We start from the raw sequence: 10,591 nt of genomic DNA, 5'->3' as shown, positions 1-10,591 counted from the left end.
GCAACAGCATATTTTTCCGCTTGGGCGAGCGCTTCGCGGACCGCTTACCTCGTGCATTAAATCAGCCGCAGACCAGCAAATCACTGAGAACACGCTACAATCCTGACGAGTCATAGCGACAGAGCGGAGGCGAGAAAGCTGTGGAGAATCCGCTCGCCCGGAAGCAACCGCAACTGGCGTAGATTTAAAGAAAAATACATTTGGCAAATAATTAATTGTACGTACTTATTCCTAACTCTTTAAGCTTTAAGTTACATTTCAAATGACAAGGGATTTAACTTATAATCATGTTTATATTAATTATTCCGTGAACTTATTCTCTCAGACGGCCTGGGTATGCGGAGCATTCGCAGCTTATATGGACGGAACGCCACTGATATATACAGTATATATATATTATCATCATTTTGAATGTGTGTCTGTGTGTGTGTGTGTGTGTGTTTGTAATGTGTCATACTGGTGTTTCCTAAGTTATGTGGTCCAAATATCCCCACAAGTATAGGGCTGTGAAGGTGTTCTGTCGATTTGTGCTACCCTGTCAGATTTTGCTACCTCCCATTAAAACAGTGGGTAGTACAATTCAACAACGAAAAATGCTACCTGTCAAATTATGGTTTATTAACGTCTACACCTACCACAACCATAAACCTACCCTTACAGTAATGCAAATGCAGTAATTATGTGTTATATTCGCGTTTGTGGCTAGAAGGGATACAGCTACAAAAACCAACAATAAATATTTTTTTCTACCTATTAGAGTGTGTTTTATTAACGTCTACACCTACCACAACCCTAAACCTACCCTTTACAGTAATGCAGATACATTAAATATTGTTGTTCAGCGTGAGAAAAAGGATGCAATATTGATGTGCGCATGCGCAGTAAACCCTGGTAGGAAAATCTGATGGGTAGGATAAAATGTCAGGACAACGGTTGCCGTGACAACCGCGTCACCGTGGTTAACAAGCATAATACAAAGTTTTGTATACAAGTGTAATAACAGTAATAGTTGCAAATTGTTTTATTTAGACTATAAGTCTATGGTAATTCACAAATTACCTCAAATGCCATACACAGCGTTTCCTTTGTATTTTCCTGCGCTCAAACCTGCCAATCTAGTTTATGCATTCAGCAAATAAATCTTGTACAAGAACTACAGCAAACCCAGTTTTATCAATATTTTAGAAATTGTATTTGAATATTACCAGTACTGATTTCATTAAATTCCTTTGAACACGACTGCTCAAAACGGTCTAAATGTATGAAACCTACACATTCAAAACATTATTACTCTGAAATTTTTAATGTAAATGTTAAGTGTAAGTGAACTGTTAAGTAATGTATGGTCTTTCATGACACTACATATGCTGCGGTGTGAATTTGATAGGTGCTTGATATAAAATAAATGGTGCTTTAAAAAGTCCTTGAATCTGGTGTTCATGAAAGAGTGGGAACCCTGACAAGCCCACTCTGCAGAGGGGTGCACTGGTTCGACCATAAGGGCAGTGTGACAGGGAGGTCCCGTGGGCCTGACTGTCTATCGAACTGCAAAGAGGGGAGTTAAAGAGTGTTAAGCCACTCAACGCCTCAGCGAGAGGAGCTCTAGCTCAGAGAACGTGCATGATGGTAGAGAGGATGACTCAAATCTCAAGAGACTCCTTGGGGCGAGACATGAGTAGCTCATCCTGGACAGGGCAGCTTCTCGAAGCAGACACCCAGCCAGGACAACAGGGAGCACGACACAAAGCATTATGCTCAATCTGAACGGAGGGCCCGCGGGTTCTGAGGTTGCAGCATTATACTGGGGACCTGATGGCTAAGGAGGCTCTCGCAGAAGCCCAGAGATTTAGTTGCATGGTCCAGTAAGCATGAAGCCGAAGATGTAGGGCTATCATCCAGCCTGGATCCAGTACACCGACGGGTGAGACCATCACCACCACCAGTCAACAGTGATAGGTCCTGACTTCAGCAGGAGAGGTGCTTGCGGAGGTCCTAACCCTAAAACAGTCAGAAAAACCTGGACAGGTCCAAGTAGCGCTGCGGAGAAAGCACGGAGAGCGAGATCTGTGGTGTGACACAGCTCAGCCACCTCATCAGGGGATAGACCCTGACCTTTATCGGTGTCTTTCAACAGGTCAGCCTGATAAACCTGAAGCACCATCATAGTGTGTAACAAAGCTGCAGCCTGACCTGCTGCTGCGTACGCCCTGCCATTTAAACAAGATGTATCTTGGAGGGGTTTGGATGGCAGGGAGGGAGCCTTAAGAGAAGATGTCTCGCTCATAGAGAGATAGCAGGCCAGCGTCTCTTCAATAGGGGGCATCTTCTCTTAGCCGTTTTCACGCACCCCCTCAATATTGGCATAACTAGCATGCAGAAACCTGCACAGGGATTAAAGAGAAAATATTTCTTCTGACTGATTTTTTTTCAGGTCAATTCACATTCCTTTAACCAACGCTTTATTTAAATAGTCGAGACCAATTGTGTTTTAAGGGGAGAATTTTTAAACCGCTTTAATATTGTCAGTTTGCGTATTTTAAAAGCTATTTTTAATCTATGAAAAAAATTATACATACCTTGACAAATAATCAACCATCTACATAACTTTTCAGTGCAGGTTTTTATTTATCTTAGAAGACCAAACATTGTTTTGTGAAACTCTTAATAACTAACAGAAAAAAAGGGAAAAAAAAGTAACCGCACCACCATTAAAGACCAAAAAGTGTATTCTTGTGCAAAAGTCTCTAGAGTGCTTTTTACTTTTTCTGCCTTTTGGCTGTGAATCCATATTCCTAAAGCTTGGCTACACCTGACACCCGTTTCAGTGTTTGACTAGCTACATTTGCAGGAGTGGCTCCAGGAGAGGTGGAGGGGGTGGAGGCTGTAGCAGCAGCTTTGCATTTAACTACAGGGGGGGTTGAGGAGTTGGAGACTGTAGCACAAACAGAAGAGTTGGAACCTTTCTTTAATTTTCTAACCCTAACTGCTGAGAGGACCTTCACAGCTTCTCTCTGTTTCCTTTCCTTTTGCTTGTCAAGGTTCTCCTTTTTCTTCGGATGATTTTGGTATGTCTCATAAGAAGACAGGCACAATCTCCTCAATGCAGGGGTAATTTCACACATTACCTTCATGTGGGACTTGATAATGGCTCAGCCTTCGTAAGTCTCAATGTTCAGCCTAACCCTGTCTTTCTCAATTATGTCATCCATGATGTTAAACGATCCTTCGACAAGAGGGACAGTGAACAATGACAGAAGAGCCTTTACCAACTTCCCTAACTCTCATTTACACTTCTCATTCCTCCTTCTGGCATCTTCATGGTAAAGATTTTACTCCACCAGTCAACATCCATTTGTGCAATGTTCTCCTCAAAGCATTTGGCCTGTGCTCCTACACTGAAAAAAATTATAAATGCAACACTTCTGTTTTTGCCCCCATTTTTCATAAGCTGAACTCAAAGATCTAAGACTTTTTCTATGTACACAAAAGACCTATTTCTCTCAAATATTGTTCACAATTCTGTCTAAATCTGTGTTAGTGAGCACTTCTCCTTTGCCGAGATAATCCATCCACCTCACAGGTGTGGCATATCTAGATGCTGATTAGACAGCATGATTATTGCACAGGTGTGCCTTAGGCTGGCCACAATAAAAGGCCACTCTAAAATGTGCAGTTTTACTGTATTGGGGGGTCCGAAAACCAGTCAGTATCTGGTGTGACCACCATTTGCCTCACGCAGTGCAACACATCTCCTTCTCATAGAGTTGATCAGGTTGTTGATTGTGGCCTGTGGAATGTTGGTCCACTCCTCTTCAATGGCTGTGCGAAGTTGCTGGATATTGGCAGGAACTGGAACACGCTGTCGTATACGCCGATCCCGAGCATCCCAAACATGCTCAATGGGGGACATGCCCGGTGAGTATGCTGGCCATGCAAGAACTGGGATGTTTTCAGCTTCCAGGAATTGTGACATAGACGTGAAAGGATTTATCATTGTTTGTCTCACTGTAGTGGACAACATGTCTTAAAAAATAAAATAATGAAACTACGTTGTCATATTTTGGAATTTATTTTTACACAACCAAAAGCAATGTATGCAATTGGAATAGTGTCTAGTTTTGTGCAACAGAATTTCCAGGGGTACATCAAATAATAGAAAAATGTTTTGGAGCTTGAATGACAGATTCATTTGAAATTAATTTAGATTCAAGCCCTTATGATTACAGAATTATAAACTAAAAAGCAAATGCATTTACTATAGTGCTGACTACTATTTGGATCCATTTCATCAAATTTGGTAAAATGTTTAAGGCTTTGGTCTCTGACGTCTAGACAAAGAATTTCTGCAAATAAAATAGGGTTTTAGCATGTGTGATGCTTTCACTTATTATTATGAGTGAAAGCATTAAACATGTTGAAACCCTATTGTATTTGCAGAAATTCCTTGTCAAAAAAAGAAGCATAAATATATAAACAGTAATTGTCAGTACCTCAATGTTCTCGCTCACAGTGCCCCCGAGGCGGCGGTGCCCGCTCACGATCCTCCCAAGGCGGCGGTGTCCGCTCACAGTTCCCCCGAGGCGGCGGTGCCTGCTCACGATCCTCCCGAGGCGGCGGTGCCCGCTCATGATCCTCTCGAGGCGGCTGGGTCTATTCACAATGTTCTCAGAGTGGATGTGCCCGCTCAGGATCCCCTTGAGGCGGCGGCGCCCGCTCACAGTTCCCCCGAGGCGGCGGTGTCCGCTCACAGTTCCCCCGAGGCGGCGGTGTCCGCTCACAGTTCCCCCCGAGGCAGCAGGGACCAGTCACAGTTCTCACGAAGTGGCGGAGCCCACCATTGCCCGTTCCAAGGCGGCAGCTCCACTCACACCGCTGTGGTGGCCGCTGGTTCTGCCCTGGGTCCCCATCTCGCCAGCTCTGCCCCAGTCCCCAGGTCCCCCTGTAACACACGGACCTGGGCCCCCCATCCCTCCCCTACTCCACCCCCGCTCTGCCGTCCCCCTGGTTGGGCGCTCTGGAACGTCTGGACAGAGCTCAGTTTATGTCTCGTGGTGAGGTTTTGTGTTACTCTGGCTTTTTTCCCTTCGGGGTGGTTTCAGTTATGTTTATTGTTTATATTTGTGAGTGGTAAATAAAGACACCCCATCTGCCTGCACTTGAGTCTTCGCCTCTTTCGAACTGTGACATGAATTTTGTGGCAGCAAGTTCAGATTCATTCCCTTTATCTATCGCTTGGGGATCCACCACAAACACTTTCTGCAATTTCCTATCGAGATACTAGTAAAAACATATCGTTTAGTTAATTTTCCATGTCCATAAGTAATGAACTATGAACTACCAAAGGAACAACGAAAAGACAACCAAAAATAGCAACAAACCAAGAGGGAGAACAGATGGGCAAATCAAAACCCAAGAGGCCATTTTATAGCTCTTGGCAGGTGTTCAAAATTATGCAACTCCCCAAAAACCTGCCCCCACAGCCGGCTAAAGTGGAACAGGCCCAGAGGCACGTCACAGCTTGTCTAACAGACATTTCTTGTTGGATGACAGACCATCACCTTCAACTCAACATGGCTAAGACAGAACTTCTTGTGGTTCCATCAAACCCATCACTTTATCAAAATTTCACCATCCAGTCAGGCTCATCAACCATAACTCCTTCAAAAACAGCTAGAAACCTTGGAGTTGTGATTGATGATAAGCTGACTTTCTCAGACCACATTGCTAAAACTGCAGATTTGCTTTATACAACATTAGGAAGATCAGGCCCTTTCAGAACATCTTCACAACTCCTTGTTCAAGCTCTTGTTCTGTCCAGGCTGGACTATTGCAGTGCTCTCTTGGCAGGTCTTCCAGCCACTTCTATCAAACCTTTACAATTAATCCAAAATGCTGCTGCAAGATTATTCTTTAATGAGCCAAAAAGAACGCATGTGACACCTCTGTTCATCAATTTGCACTGGTTACCAGTAGCTGCTCGCATTAAATTCAAGGCATTAATGTTTGCCTACAAAACCACCACTGGCTCTGCACCCATTTACCTAAATTAATTACATCAGAGTTATGTGCCCTCGTATTCTGCAAGTGATCGTCGCTTTATTGTTCAACCCAAAGAGGCACAAAATCACTTTCACAGACTTTTTCATTAAATGTTCCCTCCTGGTGGAATGGCCTGCCCAACTCAATCCCAGCAGCTGAGTCTTTAGTCATCTTCAAGAAACGACTAAACAAATGCAAGCGTAGGCAAATGGTTTACATGGCTCACGGGTGAGGTCGGAAGGCCCCTTAGCAGTATTTTGCTTAGGGCCCCAGGGAGGTCAGGACCGGCTCTGCTCATGCCCTTCATTTCATCTTGCACTGTCTTTCTGTACCACTGCACTATGTGTTGTTACATAATGTAAATCCAAAGTATATATTTAATGTATATGTAAAGTATTTACAGTATTTAAGTAAAGTATCTGTTTAGTTAGATTACTTCTTTCCACAGGATATATTTATATATGTTTAAATATGTAGTGCCATGGTCTTGTAAGACACAACATGTCATTTCTTTGTGTCTCCACATACAACAGAATGACAATAAAGTGTTCCTGAGATGCTTAATTGATCACAATGCTCTCACTTTATTCTTCTTGCCTGTTTCCTTTTATCTGTCCTCTATTTTTATATGTAATTTATTTACCAGTGCATTCAGACCTTCATCCTACCTCGAGAGCTATTTGTAGAGGACAATGTTTCATCAGACTTATACGCAGCAGTTTTTTGGTTATATTGAGTTGTTATTCTTCGATCTGCCACCAGATGTCACAGCAACGGTAAGTTCTGGTTGTCAGTGTTCAAGAGAACATATCCCCAGGGTAACTGATGAAAATTAGTCCGAATACTGTAATTTGTCAAATAAAAAATATCATAGTCATTATAATGATTGGAAACGCTCAATTTTCCATATGTCTGTTTGTTAGCCCTACAATTGACTAAATTTCCATACAGGTACATTTCCTAGAAGCATTGTTTAGCCACCTATAGTCATAAGTTTCAACATCACCAACATAACTCAATGATTTTAATATTTTAAAAAAAATTGTGTCAACAATTAGCGCCATATTTGAAGAGTCTGCATATGCATACATGCATAGAACCTGCCATTAATCAAACATAAAAAAGTAAAATGTTGGGGAACAAAATTTTTAGGTAGTCCTCAGATCAAGGGCTGCCGCAAGCATGGTGTAAGGTGAACTATGCCTGTAAAATAAATATATTTCTTTGGAACTACCTTCTACTGTTTCCAGGTGTAATTCTCCTTGCGCCCACCTGAGTCCTTATGACAGTGTTGTGCAAATTAGTCAATTAGATATTTGTCTTTGAATGAATTATTCCTCACTTTCTCTTCTTATTAGCACATACTCACAAGCACGCACACACACACACACACACACACACACACCAGCTAGTAATATAGCTTTTTGTACTTACAGTGGTGTGAAAAAGTGTTGGCCCCCTTCCTGATTTCTTATATTTTTGCATGTTTGTCACACTTTAATGTTTCAGATCATCAAACAAATTTAAATATTACACGAAGATAATGCAAGTAAATACAAAATGCAGTTTTTAAATGATGATTTCATTTATTAAGGGAAAAAAGCTGTCCAAACCTACGTGGCCCTACGTGAAAAATGAATTGCCCCCTCCTGTTAAATCATGAAAGAACTGCAATTAACCACATTATTTTAGAAAGCTGAGTTAAATTTCACTAGCCACACCCAGGCCTGATTACTGCCAGACCTGTTGAATCAAGAAATCACTTAAATAGAATCAGTCTGACAAAGTGAAGCATGCTTAAAGAGCAACACATCATGCCGCGATCTAAAGAAATTCAAGAACAGATGAGAATCAAAACAGTTGACATGTATCAGTCTGGAAAGGTTTATAAAGCCATTTCTAAGGCTTTGGGACTCCAGCGAACCATAGTCAGAGCTATTATCCACAAATTGAGAAGTATTTTGCATTAATGAATGTGTACTCTATATATTTGTCTCTGAAAGTGGGATTATTTAACTTTTTTCCCCTTATATTAATCACAGGCAAGCATTGTCTCCCGTAACATCATATGTGTAATTATATATGAAGTTTCTCTGTCTCTCTGTGATACTGTACCTGACATGAAAAGTAAAGTCATATTTTTGTTTGTAGGATAAATTCAAGTAATATAACATGTCGCCACATTGTGAGCTAGAGGAAAAAGCAAACTTTCGGCGTCTGTGGGTACATTTTCCACGGAGTTAGAAGTTGTTAGTAGACAAGGAAGTAGGTCTGTGCAACAAATCCATGCACAGAGAAAGCCCCAGAACAATTTAGCCAAGCCTTAACTGTAGGTGAAAGGTCCACACGCTTTTTTCCCCCTAAAGATCTCCAGCTTGCACTCGTGTTCTGTCTTTTAAGACTGGCTAGTAAAAGTACTTGTTTTCTCAGAGTTCACTCTGTTTTACTGAAAAGAAAGAAGACTCTTAACAGGTATCTCGCTACTCCTGGTGGAACCAAGGTATCAATGTCTTCTTCTTTTTTTTTTTACATTACATTACTTAATAATTACATTATTTTTAATAAAGCACTATATATCTAAAATGATTTTGGTTTATGAAAAGTAGTAGCAAAAAAAAGGTATGATTTATCACAATTTCTTTTTGTACTCTTATATGTAAGTTATATCCACTTACAGATACCCCATGTATAATTTAAAGCACAGACAAATGGATACAGTTTTTAAATATACAAACATAATAATTTTATAACTAAACACTGACTGCAATATTGTGGGTATAGTAAAGTATAACACTAGATCACCTGTCTCCCTTAACAATAGTATTTTTGCTGCTGAAGTAAATTGATGTTGTCTATTGTATGAATTTTGGTTTTATTATCCCTGACAGGTCAGACAAACACTAAAGGAAATACGAAGTTCTAAGCTCCCCACATAAAAAGGTTCGTATAATAACTCTGTAACCATCATATGCTGTGGCTGTTTGATTATTTTACATCCTAATTAAGTAGCAACTTAATATAATTACAGTCATTCTCTATCAAATCACTAATAACCTCCTGGAATAGAAATGCCCTCCATTGAGAGGTGTTTTAACCACTGTTATAGCTGTTGAAATTATGAGAATTTTTTTACTGTACTTATATTTTCTTTTTCGTGTTTGCAAATACTGATACTGGCATTCTGAGTAATTCAACAGTATGGTAGATACAAGAGAATAATGCTTTGATGCCATCATTAATTACAGGACACTAGCTGAGCACTAATCGGCATCACAATGAAAAATAAAAACTTTTGTCACATTTGACCAAAGTTATTGTGCGTGTACTGTTAATCTTGAAGAGATCAACGGACTATTTTAGATACCAATTTGTTCAAATATACTCTGGGTTTCTTTAGATTTACATTCCGTTTAATCTCCCGTGTCTAGAGTCTCATTGGAACATTGTATTGACATTCAAATGTTATTTGATTAACTTGATTAAATAGAGAATTCCTGGTAACCTGACTCTTGGAACAACAGAGCACCACCTTCAAAACGTAACAATGCTTCTAGGTCACTCTCTTCACTCCATTTATTAAACATACAGCATCAGCACTGAATGTGGATCACACTACCATACCTGTTAACAAATTATTAACTTTCTTATTCTTGTCAACATTCTGATTAACATTCTTACATTCTTTAACTTTCAAGAATGAATGAATATTTAAGGTATTTGTACAACCTTTGCAGGTTAAAACATGTCTACTCAAGACTGCTGTTGATGAGGCAATAATTGCATCAGGCGAGTCCACATTGGAACAGGCTACAACTAAAGCTAAAAAAAAATTTGACAAGCTTGTACATGTCTCACTTAACATTGCGGTGACTGGAAAGACCGGAGCTGGGAAATCTTCCTTTATAAATGCACTTAGAGGTCTATGTAAAGATGATGAACCTCGTCGAGGATGGCCTCAGTGTCTTTGATGTTACTTCAGGTGCATGTATGAGCATCCTGGAATGCCAAATGTGAAGATCTGGGACCTGCCTGGAATAGGAAGTCCAACCTTCAAAGCAAATAAATTCCTGAAGGATGTCAATTTTAAAATCTATGATTTCTTCATCATCTTGAACTCAGAGAGGTTCATGGAGAATGACGTCATGCTGGCAAAAGAAATAAGAAAACAGAAGAAAAACTTTTACTTTGTTCGATCTAAGATTGACAATGACATCTATGCAGAGCAAAGGAATAAAGGATTTGATGAGCTGAAACTTCTTGCCGAAATAAGAGAGGATTGTCAAAAAAACTTGAAAGAACTGGGAGGCCCCGAAGTTTTCTTGATATCATCTTTTAACTTGGAGAACTATGACTTTGAAATGCTTCAAAACAGACTCTTAGAAGAGCTTCCAGTCCATAAACGATCTGCTCTTTTACAAGCCTGGCCTGTGTGCTCTGCTGCATCTCTGCATCAGAAGATCAAGATGTTTAATGATATGATCTGGGCTGTATCTCTTGCCTCTGCTGGCATAGCAGCAGTTCCTGTGCCTGGTCTATCATTAGCATTTGATAC

The 10,591-nt window shown here is 40.4% G+C and overlaps 2 pseudogenes; one reads left to right on the top strand and one right to left on the bottom strand.

Annotated features, from left to right (window-relative positions):
• Positions 1-2,756: 2,756 nt before the first annotated feature.
• LOC107563944 (uncharacterized) lies at positions 2,757-4,907 on the bottom strand (annotated as a pseudogene).
• Positions 4,908-8,211: 3,304 nt separating this feature from the next.
• Positions 8,212-10,591, top strand: part of LOC107563943 (interferon-inducible GTPase 5-like) — a 12,659-nt pseudogene continuing 10,279 nt past the window's right edge.

The sequence above is a fragment of the Sinocyclocheilus grahami genome, unplaced genomic scaffold (assembly GCF_001515645.1).
Source record: "Sinocyclocheilus grahami isolate Dianchi unplaced genomic scaffold, SAMN03320097.WGS_v1.1 scaffold899.1, whole genome shotgun sequence".
Taxonomy (NCBI): Eukaryota; Metazoa; Chordata; class Actinopteri; order Cypriniformes; family Cyprinidae; genus Sinocyclocheilus; species Sinocyclocheilus grahami.
This window is presented reverse-complemented; position numbering and strand designations above follow the sequence as displayed.